The following is a 21,506-nucleotide window of genomic DNA, read 5'->3' on the forward strand; positions in this document are numbered from 1 at the left end:
GTCAACACGGATAGAAGGGGAGCTGGGCAGTACACAGATGTTGGGGAGAGGGGAAGGAAAGGTGCCCTGGAAGAGGAAGAAGAATGGATGCATGTGTTTAGTGCTTCCTGGCACTTGGTACCTGCACAAACTGATGCCATGGCTGCAGAGGAGGAGTGGAAGTGTGGGCAGCTGGGACAGAGCAGACAGCAGGGTCAGTGGACAACTGTGGTGGAAATCTTGCTGCATTCTGTTCCCACCCTGTCTGATAATGAATGCCAAGCATGTGTGTTAACATTGCTGAGCTAATTATCTCTTGGCACTAGGATAGCAACAGTTTCCAACCTCATGCTGAACTGTGTGGGTTTGCCACAGCCATGAAATTGTATCAGACAAAGAGAAATTCAAATTTCCAGGAAAATCAAGTGTGCATACAAAAGTAAATCCCAGCAGGGCTGAGCAAAGCACTGGGCTTCTCTAAAGCTAGCCAGGGGTACAAAACTGTGTACATCACTTTGATTTATTCAGATCAAAAATGAACCAACAGAAAGCAGGACAATGTTGGAAGTTATACTTGAAGAATATCCATGCCTGGAGAAGCCAAATAAATTGAATACTCTGGTTTTCCTCTCCAAAATACTCAAGTAACATGAGACAAGAATTCACATTCATGGAAAACTGTGAGATGGGAGAAAACCCTTGGTGTTGAACAGTAATATGTGTCAAGTTCTTGGTGAAGAAGACTTCCTTATATTTTCAGAAAACAGCATTCTTCAGTATTGTCCCTTGAGAAAGCACTAGTTAGACTAGAATTTTGAAAATTTCCTGACCTTAACACAGCTATTTCCTGAAAGAGGAAAGAACTCAAGAAACAAAATTCTGGCTTTCCAGCAGCATGTTCGTTCAGCAAGTCTTTGGAAGCGTGCATGTTTACATGGAGAACCTTTCACTTATAAGAGCTTCCCACTGGGTATTATGGATTTCAGTCTAAAGCTAACAGCTTTTGAAGATCCTCCTCCTACACTCTGTTCTTCTTTGGCAGCCTCTAGTCTAGTCATATGGAACAAGGGATGGTATTTCAAAATGTTGTGGTTAGCTTGTACAACTCTATTGTCCATCTTCTGCACGAATGTTGCAGCAACATTACATATGGCTGCTGTCTAGGGGGCTTTTAGGAATTCAGAGTCAAAAAGATTCTGCCTTAGGCTATGAGGTAAAGTTAGAAGAATGAAATCTTGAAGCAATTTAACCAAAGAATTTTTGGCATATCCATACAGTCTTTTGTTTGATCTGCAGCTTTGGTAGGAGAAGACGAAAAAATAGGAGGATGCAGGAGGATAAATAATAATATAGAAACAATCATAAATGCCATTATTTATTTATATTAGTAGCTCTACTTTACTTTAAAAGCTATGTTCAGTTCTAGGTACTTAATCATAAAAAGGATAATGCAGAATTAATTGAGGTTCAACAAGAATGAAAAGGGGTATGGGAAAATGCTAGTAAAAAGGGTGGTTGAATAAATTTAAACTTACAGAGAAGGTGTGTGACTGCTGCAATTCAAAATAATTAAAAATAATGCTGAAACTGCCATTGATCTTAATTGAACAAAGTTAATGGCCAAACCAATCAAATGTGACACAATAAATAATAGAAAATAAGGATATCATAAAGGGGGAACCTGCAACTGCTGTGCAGAGGAACAACTAGGAAATTTAGACAGAAGCAAGTAAGCTTGAACCCTCTGATGCAATGAATGTTTCTGCTTAACATGCACATGAGATTATGCTTCTCATAACCATCAGAAGCTTGAAGACCTTCAGCCTTTTCAGGGACTAGGAGATGAATGGCCTCCTTATTAAAAAGCCAAGAACCTGAGCTGCAGTGGCACTTCTAAAGCAGCATCAGACTGTAAAGGCTTCAGGCCTCTTCCAAACACTCAGACCTTGAGGCATTTGACATCTTCTTCGTGGCAGATGAGGATAAATACTATTAAGGTTCAAATTGTATCTCTTTCTTTGTGGCTTCTTACATGTAAGGTGACAGTCCCTCTCACAGGAACAGGAGTTCATGCTGGATGTGCCAGCAGCTGTGTGCAGCCAAATGTGCTGCATTTTGGATCTGTGTGGGGTTTCACCCCCAGATTGGGATGATCCCGAAAGATGGAAAAGTCCCTCCTCCAACCCGTGCCTTCGAAGAAAGACTCAGTAGTCTTCTGTTGTCCGGTCTCAAGGTTGTTTATTGTTGGTTATCTACAAGATTCTTCTCCTGAACTGCCGTGGCCCGTTCAGCAGCTCAGACAAAGGCACACTGCCCTCCCAGGGGGCTGGTGCCATCTTTTATATCATATATTACGTACTACATGTTTATACTTTTTCCCCAATACCTACTATCTATATTGAATGGTGACTTTCTACTCTAAACCAATCTGTGAGTGCCAACATCACCAAAGACATGGAGGCTAGGAAGGAGAAAGAAAGAGGACAGGGCACACCCAAGCCCCTCCATCTTAGATCTCCTGACCCCCATGTACAAAACTTGGACCCCTGCGTACAAGGCTTAAAACCCCCCTGTACAGCACTCAGAAATCCTACCCTTTACTTCATGACTACTTCTACTACAATATCTAAACTTTTGTGACTTCTTGTTCTTCCTGCAAAGTTGGTAAACTGTTCCATGGGTCAGATTCAAAGCCACAGGGGTCTCTGGCTGCATGCCAGGGTCTCAGATGCTTTTGACCTGGGTCTGGAACGTCCGAGAATGTCTGTGGGACATTCTGAGTTCCGACAGATCTGCAAGGAGCTCTTGAGTTCCTACAGCCTGGTGGAGGAAAACTCCCTTATCCCATTCTGTAACTCCTTCTTTGCAGGGCTGATTGGTGGTTTTGCTCTTTGTGCAGTCACATGGTGCCATTCTCAAAAGCTCCTTGTTAAAGCCAAACAACACAAGCTCCCATTTGTGTTTCCAATTACACATGTGCTTTAAATCACCACTGGTAGTCACAGAGCTGACCCCTGTCTGCACCTTTCAGACACGGGTGAGGCATTGTTTGATGTCAGCTTTGCAGGCTCCTGCTCAGTAATGCACGGGGGCTCCCTCTGCCCACGGCCATGATTGGAGACAAATGCCTATTTCCTATCCAGTGATCCTAAGACAACCTACAGTAGCAGGTATGTTTTAACCAGATTGTTTCCCAGGGGTTTGGTGCTTTTTGACTCTTGTCTTGACACTTTCTGTCTTTGGTAACCGTTTTGTCCACTTCACAAATGTGGTTTTTAATTGTGAAATCTTTGCCTTGAGCAAGTGAGATATGGAAAAGGAGGCAGAAACAGTAAAAATTAGGATGGAGTTAAAAATAGGGTAAAGATGACTATTTTGAAAGCACTATCTGGAAGAAAAGGAACTGTGAGGAATAAAAAATATGACTCAACCTGTATAACATTGTGTCCCATGTCAGGCTGGGCAGCTTCCAGAAATCCCTGCCAAACTAACTTTAGTTGATGCTGTGTTTCATCATGTCCTAGAGTTGTTGCATGGGCTTTATGGCAGTATGGATAGTACCCAGACAAGAGGACAAGGATTTCTTTTGCACAGTGTCTTTATAGTCCATTCAATTTAACAAATTCAATTTTTTTTTTCAACTTAACCTTACTCATGAATTCTGTGATGTGAAGGAGCTCCAGTTTCGTGTTGAATGTCTGTTACCCCATTTTCATCATTTCTGAAAATAAATTATATCAATAAATTTTGAGGAGCTAAGGCTTGGTATCAGATGTGGTAAGTTATAATCACTCAGCATATTTTGATCATAATGAGAAAATTCAGTGCTCCTCCTGTCACTCCTGCAAGGGATCAATTGTTCTGACAGATGTACACACTTAGGAAGTAGGAGGAATGAAAATGTTACTAACATTAATTAGTGATGATTTCACCATAGGTGGATCTATAACAAGCAGATTCCTGAGTTGCTTATGCTGGACTGTCTTTTGCCTCAAAAAAAAAAAAAAAAAAAAAAAGATTCTTTTTTAGTCCCATGAAACACAGACTGATGCATTTGATTTATTATAGCAGAGCCTTAAGTTTGTGACTGCTGCTTGTAATCAGAAACATTGTTTTGCTTTGGTATTCTTTTTTTAAATAATATTCTGTGTTTGGATCAGGTGATTGATGTGACTCCAGTTTAATTTAACTAGTCAGATTGTGTAATGTAACCATAGGATCAGTGTAGGAGATGCATGACTGGCTCTGGCTGACTCAAAGCTGATTGTGCCAAGGGAATTTTATAATTGTCTACTAGAAGAAAGTGAATTTTCAAAAACATTACCCAAATTTTAGCTTGGCTCTTAAGCAAACACATTTTACCTCTAAGCCAGTTACACGAACACACTGATTTCATTCCACATCTACTATAATGGTTTAGGAGACATCCACAAATATACCAAATCTGTTTTGTTGTTATTTCACGCTAAAAATACCAAGTCTTCTGACAGTGAATTCCAAGGGTTAGGAAAGAATTTTATAGCATTTCTTCCAGTATTTTCTACCCCTAGTCAGGGCTATGTGAGCAATAAGGCCTCTTGATTTTATCATTTATAGATTTGCCTCAGTCTTTTATGTAACTTACGAGTTCATCTCTAAATTAAACAGTTGCAGTCTTTTCTTTCACAATGATCTATTGAGCATCTCTCACTTTGTCGATGGTTTAATTTTTTTTTTCCTACACTGTGGCAGGATGTATCCCGTTTCTTTCCCCCAATGCAGTCTGCTTTATCTGCAGTCAATGGAATGAAGTGTGGGGTTTTTCTGCCACCATTAGGGTGGGAGGCGTACCTGCAGCCGCTCAGAAGCAAGGCTGGAGGGGGACTTAAAAAGGCAGAAGGATAGGGACTGAAGAAGCATTGTCTTTTGTCTGAATAGCTTTCAGAATTTTGGAGCCAAAATAAAAGAGGCTACAGCCCTTTGCTCTTGCCCTGCAGGGCAGGATCAGGGCAAAAAGGCATCGTTGCAGATAAAGTAGCAATGGGTACAGTAAGTGAAAACTAAAATATCCACTTAAAATGAGTGAAAAAAATTACTCAGAGCACTGTATTTGCTCCTATCTGAAACCAGAAAGTAGCACGAGGGCAGATTATCAGCTGAGATTCCTGATAAAGAAAGCACTTTGCTGGTGCTCTTTAGGAAGCTCTGTATAGCTAATGTAAGTGTAGCATCATATCTAATCCCTGAACATAAGCTGAGTTTCCCATCCTTGTAAATTACCTGCCAGAAATGGCCTGCATTGCTGTCAGATGTCTGAGTTCATGGGTGTTTCTAGCATATAAGTAAGGCTTGCTGCAAACCAAGTGACTCCTTTTTGTCATCCAAAATCTGTGACATAATGAAACCATGAGATGTATTTCCAGAGTCCTGTCTTCACCACAGACCAAATCAGCACTCTTCAGAGTAAGCCCATGCCTTCACAACAAGCCTTTTTTAAATATTTTGAGATTATTTTTAAATAATTACCTTTTCTTTTATACATATTACAACCGAACACAGGGAGAAATGTCACTTTGTTGGAATTGGTTTTTTTACATCTGTTTTGTATTTGTTTTCATTTCAATGAGGAATTTGTTTTGATTTTTTTCCCCTCAGGCTTTAAATGCTACCAGCATTTTCCCAGAAATCAGTATAGATTGGTTTCAAGATTCTCAGATTTGTGATTATTAAAATATGAAGTAGTCAAACACTGTTAAATTTAAACTTTAAAGAAGGTATATCTAAGACTGCAGCCCAAGAGATGCTGAATGAGATCAAGTGTCCACTCATCCCTGTGTCCTGTTTTTTTCTAGGAGCCAGAAGAAATATTCCATGAAAGAACATTGAGGTACAGAATTAGTATTAGGGTTGAGTTGTATGTCAGGCATATTTCTCCCACTGCTACTCTTGAAGAGCACTTGTAGCTCCCCTATAATCTCCCTCCCTGGCAGTAGAAGGATCAGGCAGAGAAACCTGTGTCTCAGCTGCTTCTTGATTCTTGACAAGTCACCTAATATAGTGACTTGTCAAGAATCAATAACTAACTTGCCTGAGTTTGCCCATCTGGAAAATGGCAGTGATGATGTTTTACCTTTGAAAAAATATTCTGGAGTCTGCAGTTAAAGGTAAAAGTTATGGATACTTGTGGCTGGAGCATTCTCCTTTGTTTCTTTGTCTCTTTGGCCACCTCTAAGAGTCTTGTGTCTGTATATTGCTACATATATGTCCTTGCCCAGAAGTGCTAAGAATTTATGACAGGAAAAGTTTTAGGAAATGTTACTGTCCCTTTGTAAGGGTTGTTTTCTTACCCAAATTTAGCAATAATTGGCCATTTCTTGCAACCATTGTGATGAGACACACACCCTTCTTAGACAATATATAGTGAAACTGGGCCTACATGAAAATGTAAGGATTACAGAAAATGTCATTAAGGGCTTATCTTTCTTAGAAAATGGCAGGAAGCTGATGCCAGTGAGAAATTTCTATAGTACTGCTTTATTTACTGAAATGAATCAAAATTCTCAGAATTCTGCCTCTTTCAAGAAAAAAAAATAGCAGACATGATCAATTCCCTGTTGTGTTTTGGTTTGGTTTTGATTGATTTTGTGCATTTGTTTGGGTTTTTTTTTGTTAGGTTTGTTTGGTTTTTTTTTTTCTTTTTCATTTTTAGTACTGAATTGTAAGGACAATATGGGAATACAGGCAAATCCTTATCATATCCAGTAGTGTTGCACCTGCCAGCTAAACTGTACAGTCCCTTCCCACCCAAACCATTCTTTGGTTGCCAAATTTGGTACCTGAAGCAATGCATGTAAAGAGGACATGTATGCTCAGGAGGCCTGGCTGTTTGGGAGGTTTCTCAGAGTGCAGAAAGGAAGCCGTGTAAGTTGACTTGTAAAGATTTGTCTTTGATTCAGAAGGCAGCTCTTCCTTTTTTTTCAGTGGGATTATAAGGCAAGACCGCCTTGAGATATGTAGAATTATTGGACTTGAAGTGGCTTAAAACTGCACAGTGAAAACATTTCCTTGTAAAAGTAATGAATTTGTTTTGTTCTTGTTCTGATGCTGAGGTTCTATGAGATTTTTATAAGGTGTTAGTTTTATTACAGGTAGTATTAATATGGAAGTGAGATGAACAGACAAGAACTAATATTCCTCCATGCAAAAAATACTCCTATAGGTGTGTATATAGTGGTACACATATGACAGTATAGTGCTGTAATTTAGTATGAAGCTGTAAAGGTACCAGAGAGTGTCTCTGAGGGGATATAACCATTTTCAAAAGTGATACCTTTAAAATGTATGTATATTCTCTGCCAAGGACAGGATGCTGTGAATAAAGAAGGGATAACAAGCTGTTAGACTATCTTTGTGAAACTGGGTCTTTGATCCCAGTAATAAAGAACATCAATTTTACCTCCTCATCCTCTTCATGTCGCCCTTTGATTTTACTGAATAATTTTAATAGGGCTAGTCAGAAATATTTAAGAAAATAATCCTTGTGAAGGGGGCCCTTCCAAAGAAGACGGTTAACAGCTTGAGTTATGGGCTGCTTGTCTCCCACACTGGTCAGTCTCCTGGTTTGTTTTGTAGCTGTCTCTTATGCCTATTTCTGTTGTGTACACAACAGGTGCAGCTGTGCCAACGAGGAGAACCTTGTATTGTGATCAGAACCCTGAAGTAGAAGATTTAATGAATTGAAGAGTTTTAAGAAACTGTTTTCCTCTAGAAAGACAATTTTCATTGAACACCTTGTTCTAGCTCTATCCACCAGGTAAGTAGCAAAACAGAGAGAAGCTGTTCTTGGCAAGGAAAAAAAAAGAAAGATGAAAGCTCCTAGCTGTTTCATCATAATTACTTTCCCAGAAAATAGTAATAGACTACAGTATATAGAATCTGTTTTCAATTTTCTTTCTTAGAGATACATATATTCTGCTGTAGTAGCTATCCAGTTTTTTGGGAATTGTTTCACAAGGAGGGAAGCATTGAGTTTGGGACAGAAATTACCTTGTACGACACTTATCTTAGGACTTTCTGTGTTGCAGCTGTATTAAAAAATTGCTTAGAGTATGCATGAGTATCAGAATTAGAAAAATGCCAACAAAATATTTCTTCTCGTGACTAACTTAAAAAAATTAAGATTGGTTTATAACTGAAGGAGAAACTCCACCATGAATGAGAGGTGGAGCCTCAATTTAAGAACAGAAATTTGAGATATTTCAAAATAAAATCTGATTTCTCTGATTCAGAGGAAACCATCCAATCAAAAACTCGTTTACTTTACCTCATGTGTACTAGATGACTCCAGATAGATTCCTGTCCTTTTGAGCTAGCAATGTCAGTAGCACATCTCAATCAACTTTAGGGTCACATTGTCACAGCTTCAAATTTTGCACAAAGCAGTATGGAGTGAAAAAGCAAATGAAAAAGTAATAAAATGGGAATTAAAATTTTTTTTATACATTCTCATGGGTTTTTACAGTTTTGAGCAACTATTCTAAAATCATCAGGCAAAAATCATTAGCATTGCTTTGCCTCTCAAGTAACTGCAAAGTCTATCAAGCACATATGCAGAGTTTAGGCTGAATATAGTGAATAACATAACCTTATGTAATTTCTGATTCTGTAAACACGCACTGCATAGAGGGACTTGTGTGGTTTTTGGGTTTAAAGGGAGATAGCCTACCAAACTACATAGATCATACTCTCCAGGCCACATTAACAGTGTCATTCATAGACTGCAGCCATCTATCTGAAAAAAATAATGAATTCTTAAGGGCCAAATTCAATACTGCAGAAACTCTGGGATAGTAATGGCATTACATCAAGGTGATTTTTTTCCCATTTAGCTAAATATAGCTAATTGAAAAAGTTGTGAAATATGCATGAAACACATACATATTTAAATTTAAGAAAGCTTTCAAACAATTTCTATTTACAACTTACTGCCTTTTCACTCTTCAACAAAAAATAAAAATCCATGGGTAAATTCTGGGAGACTGAATGCTGACTCTTGAGGCTTTGTGTGCCTTTTTCCACCTTCTCCAGGAAACTACAATGAAGAAAGATAGAGCATGATCAAGAAAGATAGAGCATGATGCACAGGCTTTCCAGGAGTCTGTCCATAGATAAGAAAATAGAAACAATCAAGCTTGCAGATAGCAACCTGCCAGATTCTAATATTCTCAGAAAAAAACCTTTTTCCAACACAACTGCAGTTTTCCAGTGAGATCATTTTCAGCTTGTTAGATGGAAACTTTTAATTTTTAACTGCACATGCAGAAAAATCAGAGGGACTGTAATATCTATCCTCAACAACCAGGGGAATTTAAGAAAAAAACCCCAACCCAAGAAAAAACAGAAGAAAAACTTACACCAAAAAAAAAAAAACCCTGAAAAAGCCCCCCAGATAAAAGTTCCAAGTACTAAAGAGAATATTTCTTCCCTAAATGTTCTTCCCACATTCTTGCCACATTCCACATGTGTAAGGCACTATATCTCATTGCAAGTTTAAAATTGTTCAAGGCGAAGAATCCAAGGAGGTAGGGGCAGAGGGAAGGAGAAGTAACTGCCTGTGTTCTCCTTACCTTGTAAATATACAAACTCTCACGGTATTGCTTAACAATAGCTGTCTCTATATGTGACCTAATTCAACCCTCTTAAAGGCCATGTGAATTGTGGAAGATGCAGCTTTTGCAGCGTTACTTTAGCTTTGGAACTGGTGGCAAGGCTTTTTTTCCTAAGTAGTTGCATGTCAAGAGGTCTCACTGAATAAAAAATACAGAAGAGATTTTAATGGAGGACTTTTTTGGAGGAATGCCTATTTAGCAGAACCATTTTCAGAGATGATGAATCTATTCTGTACAAACCACTAAATAATGGAGCAGAAGACCTGCCTTTTGTAAAGAAATTAGAGAGGGAGCCTAAAGGTGAGATAGCAGGAAGCTCAATATATTGTGTTTCATTTTCTCACTGTTCTGTTTCAAATTTCCATTGCAGTAGGTGCAGCTGAAGTGGAAAACTAAGTTAGAAGAAAAGAAGAGAAAATAAATGTCATCCATTTTGAGGAGATGCATCCTAAACTCCAGGAGAAAAATGGAAATAACTAAAAGCAAGTACTTGAGTATGTTCACAATAGAGAGATGATTTTTTATATAGAGTGTATGATAAAAATCAGCAATGCTTTAAACCATGAGAAAACAATCATGCTCTTCTCAGTATAACTAGTTTATCTACCATAAATCTCGATAAAATAACACTTGATTGAATAAATATGGAAAATATTGAGATAGGAACTATTCAGAGCAGAAGAATAGACAAAAAATTGGAAAAGGACTTTCCAATAGTTGCTGCTTAGGTAAAGAAGTTTGCTTTTTTCAAAGCCACACATTTCCTTCTAATTGCAGTTAGCAATGCAGGTGACTTGCTGGAATCATGCTTGCCAGCCTTCCACAGGAGATATTCCTACTGAACTCCTATTTGAACTCTTAATTTAAAAGGGGTAGAAAAGGGAAAGACAAGTGACCACGGCTACTAATGAAGCACCTTTCAATATTCCCAAACTCTCTGCGAGGATGAAACACTATTGAATTTATGTACTTCTGCAGTCAGTGATCCCATGCAAAAAATTTCAACTATTTGTGCCACCTGAGATGAAGTCACCATGATGCCTTCAAAGGCTTTTTGTAACCTGGCTTTTTTTGGCCAGAGTAAACTTTGTAGAACAACAGATGAGCAGAGACAATGTTTGGTTCCCTATTTTTATCGTCTCATTATTTTCTGCTTAAGGCATATATTTATTGTCCTAAAGGGTTCTGTGCAGCACTATGTAGATACAATAGGAGTTTCTTTCCACAATGAAAAAATGGCATCTGGAACACAGAATGGGCGGATTAACCTGTGTTCAAAAGAGTGGTAAAGTATAAGCTAATCATGTCAGCCCTTCTTGTAATCAACAGAGAAAGCACTAAAACAGAGGTTGATTCATTCCCTTTCAACAGAGATGGGATGAATCACCATCTGGAGGGTTAAAAGTCTAAAGTTAAGGTTCAGGGAGGTAAACCCCAGCCTATCAAGATTATTTTAAATTACATAATAAATCTCTTTTATTTGTCCTGATTGAAATGACCTTGCACACTGTGGTAAAAAGTTAACCTTAACCTTTTGGTGAGCATTCTTTTATAACTTCCACAGTCCGTGCAGGAGACCTTCCCCAACACATGTACATTCATTGCCTCCGCAGGAGTTTCATCTGTTAAGTTTGGAATGACTGTAGGTGCCAGCAGTCCCAGTCTGCTGATGATTCAGAGTCTTTTTGGCAATAATCACCCAGCCACAGCTTGTTAGACAGAGCATCCTTGCTCAATGACTTGCATGCCACATGTGTGGTACGTGCTAGAATCTGCAGCAGTGTTTGCAAGGTGGAAGCTGCTCAGAGCCAAGCTCCTCATCCTTGCTTGCAGAATTGATAATGTCATTCAGTGACACCAGCTGGTGCTCTGGAATGGGATTACAGAATGCAAGTGAATTCCTGCAAGGTGGGAAAGAGTTCCTGTAAGAGCTCCCATTCTTTTCCCAGTTTGGTCTAGATCTTGTAGGTGTGATTTCTTTTCGTGAGTTCTAGAGGTGCCACCTTCCTCTTGTCTTCAAAGCTGGCATTTTGTATCCCAAAAAGTTATGGCAGTCATACAGCATGCATGTTCTATACATTTAACCCAAAGAAAGGAGCTACTAATGATTTTTAGTGAACCTTTTCCAGATCTATGATCATGTTGGGAAAATACAATCCACCTAAAGCCGTAAGAGAAACAAGGGTAGTTGTGCTTTCTGCAGTGATTATGACTTTTCTGTGGTCATTATAGAAGCATGGAAAGCCAACCCATTGAAATGTCCTTTTCATGAGATAATTTAGGAAGATAACTTTCCTCACAGTGGTCTTGATAAAACATCAATTAGGGAATTTGAATGTGGCCAAATGCCTTCTTATCACCATTTATTCTTTGGACTAGACTCATTAATCAATAGTACAGAACATGTGTCTTGGTAAGGTAAGATTCCATCTTACGCTTTAGATTAAGTTTCAGTATTTGAGTTTTCCTTATAACACCTTATCTGATGTCACCATACAGTATGAAGGTGGCTCTTCTGGTGAGGTTTGGTGGCTCTTCTCTGGTCTCTAACTTCCTGCTTCAAGCAATAGTTAGTATGCTTCTAAGTAACTTCTCATCTTCCTTGTTTGATTATTCTTATCTTAGTTATTTGATATTATATTTACAAAATCTTCCTTTCTATATGTGTCTGAGGAAAAAAAATGTAAAAAGATATTTCCATTTAGTCATCTGAACATGAAATTTCCAGTGAAGATTCTAACCCTCAGAACTGTAATATGTAAACACTGTACATATACTTGCTCCCCTATTCTCTGTGCTCTGAAGTATATAAATAGTAATAACTGATTGATCCAGCTGCCCACCTCCTCTACAGCATTTCCAATAAAGCTTTCTGTCTCAGTCTTAACATTAAGAATCTTCCTGACTTTATTTGTACATGCTGCCTTGCATTGCTCTTGTCTCAGAGGAGTGCTCTGTTACTCAAGTTAGATGGTTCCTCACAGTTCCTTGTTTGAAATGCTTCCAAAGGAGCTTGAAGACTCAAGGGGGAAATTATTTCCAAGCTGTTCTAAGAAAACTCTTCCTATATGACATTATGATTGGGTTATAATGACAACACACTTCAGAGCTGCAGTTTGATTGCAAATCTGAGATGCACTCAGAGGCATATTCTATACATTAATATCCCAAAAGCTTACAGTAGATTTGCCTTGAATTACTTAAAAGTTGCATGATTTTTTTTCTTTTTTTGAGGTTGCTTATTTGGCAGAGTGCTTCTTGGCTTTTCTCCTGCTGCTTAATGCCAGGGATGGTATGCTTAGGCTTCAAACTCTCAACAGAATTGCAGATATTGTGAAAATCACAGAACTTTCACAGAATTGTGCATGGAGGAACAGAAATTCACCTAGTACTCCATTATTGAGTTTTTACTTTAGTTAACCTCTTAGAGCAATTCCTGCAGTGGAAGGATTTGACTATAAAAGATCAACAACCTAAAGACTAAGTGGACCTGATTCAAATCTTGGCTCATATGACAGCCTACTGTCTTTTCTCACAGGCAAATGAGTGTTCATCAAGTTCATCAATGGAGATACAACAATTGCAAATGTTAAAAGAATTAAATAATCTGGGACTCATGGTTTCATTTCTTTATATATAATTTTTTATTCTCTAGATATGTGAGTCTGCCTGGGCTAGTCACTTTTTGGATTACTGTTTTTTCTTTAGAACCGTGGTTGAGATCATTCACGCCAAGATCTTCATGATCCCATGTGTTTCAATTGCTTCTGACTGGTTTCTTTCAAGATCCAATGAGACACAAATACCATCTTATGCTTGTTCACAGGAAAAAAAACCCATTTAGATGAAACATAATGGTTTGGTTTTGGAAATGCCTTGTAGTGAATCTGTGCATGACATTGCAAGTCATCACCTACCTTCAGCAAAGAAAGAATTTGCTTGGACAAATTTACTGAGTTGATCAGTAACTCTATGGTTTCTCTTCCTGTGACTTCAGGAACTCTTACAACTGTATTTCCTTTCAGTAATTTTATATATGAATATTTTTATTTATTTCATACTAATATGACTTGAGGTAAGCATTATGCCAATGTGATTGTTTACCCTTTATGGCACCCCATGATTAAAAATGTAAGTTTAACAGTGCAGTACCAGGACACAGAATTTTCTGGATCTATATAGTTTTAACTGGAGTGCTCCAAAACAACAAAATCAGCTTCCTCTCCATGGAGTTTTTACCATTTTTGTCTTCTTGGCACTGTTAATATATTTTAGTTGATTGAGTGTTCACCTCTGTTCTGTTTGAGTAAGTAATTAGCAAACTGTGCATTCCTTAAGGCAAATAGGCTCTCTCATCCTCAGCACAGGCTGGCTTGAAGATAAATGCAGAAAATGGCTTTACTGTTGATAGGAGTGAGCCAGGCAAGTTCCCAGTATGTAGGATGTTGGTGGGCTAAGTGCCTCAAAACCCAGAATCTCCCAGCATTTTCTATGCTTTATTGGTCTAATATTTTGGCAGCAGACTTGTGGAGCAGTGAATCTTTAGTGGATCTGGATTCGGCATCTCAGACTGCCTGTCCTGTCATTTTCACAAGAATTTCTGTTGCTCAGGGGGAAAGGATTCAATGTTCCATTCATTTCTGCTGACATCCAAAGGATTTTAGCAAAGCAGGAGTGGAAAAACCTTTGAGTTGCAAAAAGATGTTAAAAAATGGCAGAGAAACCAATGTTTCTAAGCAATTCGTTCCAGGAACATACAAAACACTTTGTCTAGTGTCCTAGATAGATGTTGTATCTTTAAATAATGAATAAAGCAGTACTTAAGTCCCAGTTTCCATAGCGAATAGAGAACTTTCCTTGACAATTCCTTCAATTCCTTGTTTGAGATGCTTTTGAGGAAATGGCAACTGATAAGACAGTTCAAAAAACCAATGACCATTTTCCCTACAGAGAAGAACAACATGTAGAGGGTCTTCTTAATTTCTCTTTCTTATTTATTTTTTTCCTTTACTGTTTTAAAGAATGTCAAAGAGTAGATCTTAAAACGCCCAGAAGATGGGATCAGTGCTTTACAACCTGCCACATGCACTTATCAAAGGCTGAGTGTTTTAGAAATCCACTTGCTCAGAACACAGGGTTACAGAGGCATCAGCACTATTCCCATTTTTGTGCTGGGAAGAATTAGCAATTGAGTGGCTATAGACATTTGTCACTTTTCAGTGCACTCACAATATGCCCATTAATACTGATGGGCATCTCCCACATGCATAAGAGATGGAGGGTCTTCTCTGTATGTTCAAATAAGCAATTCCTTGGTCATTCATTATTCCTTTTCTACTGAAACAGGAAATTTCTATTCAGTAAATGCTTACCTCAGTGATACTTTTGAAAGGATTTATTTGATAACTGGAAGGGGTGAGGTGGAGGGGAAAAAAAAGGGAGAAAAAAATATTGGCAAAGAAGGAAAAAATAAAACCAGGATGCAGGGCTTTTTTTTTTAGCAAACTATTTCCTATGATCCACTATTCTTACCATTTTCCACTAAACTCAGAAAGTATACAACAACCTCCTCTCAACAGTTTTATCAAAAAGAGAAGGCATGCTTCCAGCTATAATGTCTGATGGACAGCAGCATCCTTCAAACAGCTCAGCTTTACTCTTTGTGGGGAAAGAATAAAAGGAAGACAGGGAGTAAAATGGAAATTTCATTTCACAGCATCATTTGCTTGCCCAAATCCATACAGCTATAGTTTAGGCACTCGGTAAAACACCTCTTTAAATAGAAATGCATCTTTAATAATGGTATGAAATTTACTCCTGCTGGAAATGTTCAATTTATGGTCAATATTTTTCCCTAAATCTGGAAAGTGGTGGCATAATTTAGATGAATCTGGGTAAAACCTCAGCAGCAGAAGGATCCACTTAGCAGACTTGTGGGATTTTGCCTCTACATACCTAAGGCCCACATTTTATCTTCAGCAGGACTTGGTGTGCTTTAGAGCCCAAGTGGACACAGTCTTTTCAAGAACAGACCTGTCCATCTCCTTAGGGCCTGATGTGACCTGTCTGCCTTTGCATCTCATGGCATGGCACTGAAGATACCTTGTCTGGCCAGATAATTTCATAGAACTGCCACTCAGTGTTGTCTCTGGTAACACCAGTGTGGCCATGTAAGATTGGGTGAGGTGATTCCTGGTTCCCTGTGACTAGTATTTACTTATGTTTAAATATATGCCATTGCTCCTTAGTGGTACTTCATCAGTGCTTTGCATAAGGACACATCACAAATGCAAGCTGTGAGACTAAGGAAATCCATATGTCCTGCCTGTTTAACTGTTTAACTAAGATCCCTTAGTTTCTATGGGAAGACTCAGGGGAATTTGAAAATGTGGTCTCTGAGTAATATTTCTGAACAGCTGGTGGTCATAGAACCACTGCAAATGATTTGTGGAAGGTGTTACCTGTAGGATATCATAGTAGAAATGCCAGGAACCAAAGTAATGGTGCCTGACCTGGCCCTCCTCTCCCCAAAAACCCATGTATTGCTCAGGAAAAGGGCTTTCTTCTTCACTATGTTGTCAGATACTACCTTGTCCTCCTTGTCACGACAGTGGGGAAGCAAGAATGACCATCTTCATCCTCCACTGTGCTGACAAACAGTAATGGAGACAAGGCTCAGTGCCTAGAAATTAATAATGTCTTGTAAGAAAAAATGGATAGCAGCTTGGGCAGGTGGAATAGGATGTTTCTGTACCTTGGACTTCTGTCTCTCCAAATGCAAAGTATTCGGATAATGAGAAGAGAGGACTGAGAGACCTCATGAGATGACACCAAACCAAAAATTCCCATGGGGAATTTTTTCTTACCACGGTCCTCAGGAGGATGTGATCAGCTGTGGATTAAGGCCAGGGAAGAAATGGCAGGGCAGACCCACCTGAAAACTCAGAGGGCACAAACCTCCCTGGAGGTGTTGAACTGTTGGACTGCTGACTGCTGTAGGATGAGTTTTTTCTTTCTCCCTGTTGCAGCTCTGCCCTATTTAATATGTAATTAATAATAATTTAGACAAGAAGAGGCACAGTGATTAGAATACCTGGTATATTTATTTGGGGTGAAGGACTGTGTCAACTTTTACCTCTGCCTGATTCATTACAGGGATCTCAGAGTGGATTTCTTACATTCCTAGGCAGTTGTTTCTCTACTCATTTTGCTTGATAGTTTTTGAGCAAATGCAACTGGTTTGTTCCTTGGTATAAAATATGGAAGTCTTGCCTCCCAGACAGATATTCATGCTCATGAAAAAATGGAGAATATGACATTAAGTAGTATTACTCGAAATCCAGTGTATAATATCTATAAAAATATAAAATTTCTCATACAAGGTCCGAGCTTACAAGTTTAAAGGGGATTTTTAACTTCATTTTTATCTGCTTGCACGTAACTTGAAAGTCAAACATTACAAATGAAAAATTGTATCAAATTAAATTGGATGGTCAAATTAAACAGAAGAAAGTTTTCTCAAAAAATGAGTTCTGGTCTAGGAGAAAGTAGCAGAGAAAGTAGATAAACACTCAGAACAGTGATCCAAACCCTCTGAAACAAAAACTAAAGCTGGTGTGTATAAATGTTTTATGGAAGGGTCTGAGTGTGTGTGTTCTCAAAAATGATCTGTTCCTTGGAATATTAGTAGTGTTTGGTAAAATGCTTATGGAGTTGGAATCTGAGCAGTTCCCCAATAATCCTGCTGCAGAGGACATCTTTATCTATACTTATGTGTGACTCAAGGGACATTGGTACTTTTTTGTGATGTTTATGAGCATTTTATTAATATTTTAGTTGCAGTTAATGGATGTTACACCAATTTTCCTCACATGTTAATAAGCATTTGCTAAATTTTTAATTTCTGTGGCTGCAAGCTGATAAATTGTTTCTAATAAAACCCTTCAAAACCATCCCTTTTTATCTTTCACAAGCTTCAAATATATTTTTAGACACAGTAAGGGAAAAGAACTTTGCAAAATTTCTGTATTTTTCCAGTGGAACATTTTCAAGTTGTTCATGTTTTACAGCTCTCCTTTTAGGGGTGAAGGAATAATTTTTGCTTATAGGAACTCCCATAGGAATTTTTTCACTGGCTTAGATTGATGGTTCATGTAGCCCAGAGATGTTCTTTAAAGTGGACACTTGAGCCAGGCTGCTGCTGATGTGGGCGCATGGAAGTTCACTCTCACAGATGAGGTTTTCTGGAGACATTTAATCTTTCAGACTCACCACTTTGCATTCTCCTGATCTGCTTCTCTCTGCCATACCAGATGCTCCACTGGTGGCCACACACCCCCATGTATTTGCTGATTTTGCGTTCTAAACTCTGTAAGCTGACAGAAAAGTAGGAAGGATCACACTGCCATCCAATTTAGAGAGCTCAAAAATGTTTTCTGGAAGTCTCCTTAGAACACCTTAATGAATACTTACCAGGAAATTCAGTCGTGGGATGATAGATGCTTTTGTAGTCTAAAACACTAAACTTTCTGCTGATTAAGAGAATTCACTTTAGGAGTTAAAACTTTTACGACCTTTGCAAGAACAAATCTAGGAGAAAATGTCCACAATGTTCTGTGAAGGGCTGACGAAGAAGGAAAAATAGTGGATCATTTGCTATTCAAACTAAATAATTTTTTATCATATTGCACTGAGATGAGGTGAATAAAGGTTAGTGTACAGTTGGCTTTAATTTTGCTCTTGACTTAGTCTAGAAAAGACTCTGGGAGGTGTTAGAAGAAAAAGCTCTAAGGCTAATACACTGCTGAAAGACACTGCTGTTCTTACTCGTCAAATGTGTTTCAAATTAATTTTGTTTCAATGTATTGATGCTTGTATATTTAATACTACTTAAAAATATCTAAGCTTTGTCTGTGCCAAACAAACTAGACTTTTTCTCTTCATACTGAATTTGAGCACCACAATGTAAAATTTGTGGTGATTACTCACATATGGGACCTCAGCAGAAAATCTATGGTAGAAATTGTTTTAACCTCAGCATAGCTGCATTGATAAAATCTGTGACTGATGCAAAATCCTGTCTGAGAATTTAATTATATTCAATAATTTCACTGTGGTTATTTGTACCTGTTCAACTTTCTACTTATTTTCTCTCCCTTTTCAATGCTAATGTTCCATTCACAAACAGGCTGAAGATAACCTAAAAGAAGAATTCTGCAACTGAACCACCTTTGCAGTTTACTGTGGGCTTAGTCTCTCCATGGCAAAGACCCCTTCCACGCACGAGATCTGTATACAGTCCAGCAATTCTGAAGAGATTTGTAAAATACTTGCTGTGATTTTAAAAAGTTTTAATTCCTGAGGCGGCTTTGTTCTACTTTGGCTATATTCTACTTCTTAAGGAAGGAAAAGAGTCCAAAACTATGTAGGGTAATCTTTTCCTCTAGGAATTTAAACTCTGTGCTAACAGTAGCTTCTCAACCTTGAGTCTTAACTAGTCTGACCTTGGAGAAAAATCCACTGATAGTGTTGCCTCGCTCTTCTGAAAGTTTTGTCTGAGCTCAAAAATGCAATGTAGCAAGTCTGCTGAAAAATCAAAACTTGTCTGCACACTACGAATTGGAATCAAGAAATGTTTTTGTAATACTTTCCACTGGTAGCACCTGTAACAATCACAATTGAAAATCTCCCATATAAATAAAGGGATTTAAAGATATGCAGTAGTGCTAACTGGCCTGTGTTTGAAGTGTGTGGGACAAACGTGCCTCAAATGTATGGGCATACACACAAACCTGTGTGCATACACAGTTAATGAGTTTTCTTTTCTTTCCTGGAACAAAGCTCTTTCAGCACATTCAGTTCCTTGTGTCAAAGTGAATTTTTAAGTACTAGTGGTTTAGATAGCACTGACCATATCAAATAATATTGTTTGATCCTGTCCATTCCAAAATCTTTAACATCTAACACCAAAGTCAGCTTTCTTTCTTCCTGTGTGCATCCTCCATGTGTGTCCATCCTTCTAATGAACTTCTTTGGCTGAGGTTCAGCACTGCAAATCAAGTTTAAGAAAAAGAAAGAAAGAAAAAAAAAAGCATCCAAAGACAGGAAAAAAATCTAGAAGGATCTAGATAACAATCTTTTGAGGAGCAGAAAAGGAAACTGGTATTGTTTAGCCTGGAAGAAGGGAGGCTCAGAGGAGATGCTGTCACTCTCTATGACTACCTGAAAGGAGGTTGTAGCAAGGTCAGGACTGGTCTCTTCTCCCAGGTAATGAGCAATAGGACAAGAGGAAAAGGCATCAAGTGTACCGTGGGAGACTTAACCTGGATATTAAGAAAAATTGCTTCACCAAAAATTTTAGGAAGCATTAGAATGGGCTGTCCAGAAAAGTGGTTGAATCATCACCCCTGAAGATGTGTGTGGCACTTAGGGACATGGTTTAGTGGTGAACTTGGCAGTGTTATGTTGGACTCTGTGATCTTGAAAGTGTTTTCTAACCTAAATGATTACATGATGCTGTGATTCTTTTCAAATCAGTCACATTTCCTGAGTTAAGAGACACAGCTACAGCAGATCTGAGCTACAGCAGCTTCAATTCCTCACCTTTACAAGTTGCTTCAACCTGCCTTTCCCTTCATCCCATGTTCCCTTGTCTTGCAGGCATGGCAGAAGACATATTAATTTTGTTCCTGTAACAACAGTAATTATAAACCCTTACTTCTGCTGAGATTCTGGGATTTGGCCCAGTTGAATTGAGGGGACTCAAGCTGGTAAGTTTGCAACAGAGATTGTTTGGAATCATGTCAATGGAACCATTAAATATAACTCAGAGGGTTCAACTTTTACAGGAAAAATAGAGCATTTTAGTGGAATACTTTCATGATCTCCATGGCATTTTTCCTCAGGAACTGCAGTAGGTGGTTTCTAATATTGTTGTGGGTGAAGGCATACACTACACATAACTGAAGGTAATAAGACATGCTTTTGCATGGTGAGTCTCCCTTACATCGCCCACAAACCTCCAAGCTGTTCTTTGGAAGAACTAAGCTATGTATCATATCTCTTGCTGCTGTTGCTCATGATCCCTACTGTGGCACAAGTACCACTACAGAGGCCAAAATGTTCAGGTACTCCAAGTGCATAAGCTCAGCTTCCCACAAGGATAGGTGCTGATCACTGCTAGTGAACAAAATCACGTGACTAAAAATCATGTGCCAAATAAAAATAATTTTGTTCATGGAACACAAAGACACATCAAATGAAAATTGTTTTGCTCATGGAACAAAAAGACACCCTGTGCAAGTTCCTGTGGCCCATTGATCATGACAAAAGTATGTGAATAATTTATTCAAATTTTCACGGGACCAATGCTTACTTAGAGCAGCATCTGGTAGATTCCTATTTTCTCTATTTTTCTACCTGTTTAACCTACTGATATTTCAATTAGGTGGTCAAGCATGGGAGAAAAATTGATTCCCTTCCCAATGAAGACCTACTTCTTTAGATATCCTATTAGTTTATAGTAGCTTCTTTTCCACATGCTAGAGATGTTTATTAATTTGTTTCCTCTGGGCTCTTTCCTCTGTTCCTGCTTCCTTCTTACGCATGGGAAAACTGACTACCTTCTTGTCACTTCTGTAATATTAATGTTTGCATTACTAGAAGAAAAAAAAAAAATCAATGTTTTCCTGGTCTTTCTTTGCTAGAAATAATAAAAAAAAATCTTATTTATTTTTATTTTGGCCCTTATATTTCTTTCCATGGCATATTTCAAGAACATATTTTTGATTCTAGAAATGGGTGTGTTTGAAAGCCACCAGGAAATTTTGCCATAGCCTAACAAGTTGATTCAGGTATCACTTTAAAATCTGTGAACACAAA

At 38.3% G+C, this 21,506-nt stretch overlaps 1 long non-coding RNA gene across 1 annotated transcript in view; it reads left to right on the plus strand.

Moving 5' to 3' along the window:
* LOC119700792 overlaps positions 1-21,506 on the plus strand; it is a 55,410-nt gene that overhangs the window by 25,209 nt on the left and 8,695 nt on the right. Inside the window, exons 2-4 of the long non-coding RNA XR_005256880.1 lie at positions 7,628-7,771; positions 9,997-10,120; positions 20,286-20,395. This is a non-coding gene — a long non-coding RNA (uncharacterized LOC119700792). The remainder of the gene's footprint in view (positions 1-7,627; positions 7,772-9,996; positions 10,121-20,285; positions 20,396-21,506) is intronic.

This window comes from Motacilla alba, chromosome 4 (genome assembly GCF_015832195.1).
Source record: "Motacilla alba alba isolate MOTALB_02 chromosome 4, Motacilla_alba_V1.0_pri, whole genome shotgun sequence".
NCBI classification, from domain to species: Eukaryota; Metazoa; Chordata; class Aves; order Passeriformes; family Motacillidae; genus Motacilla; species Motacilla alba.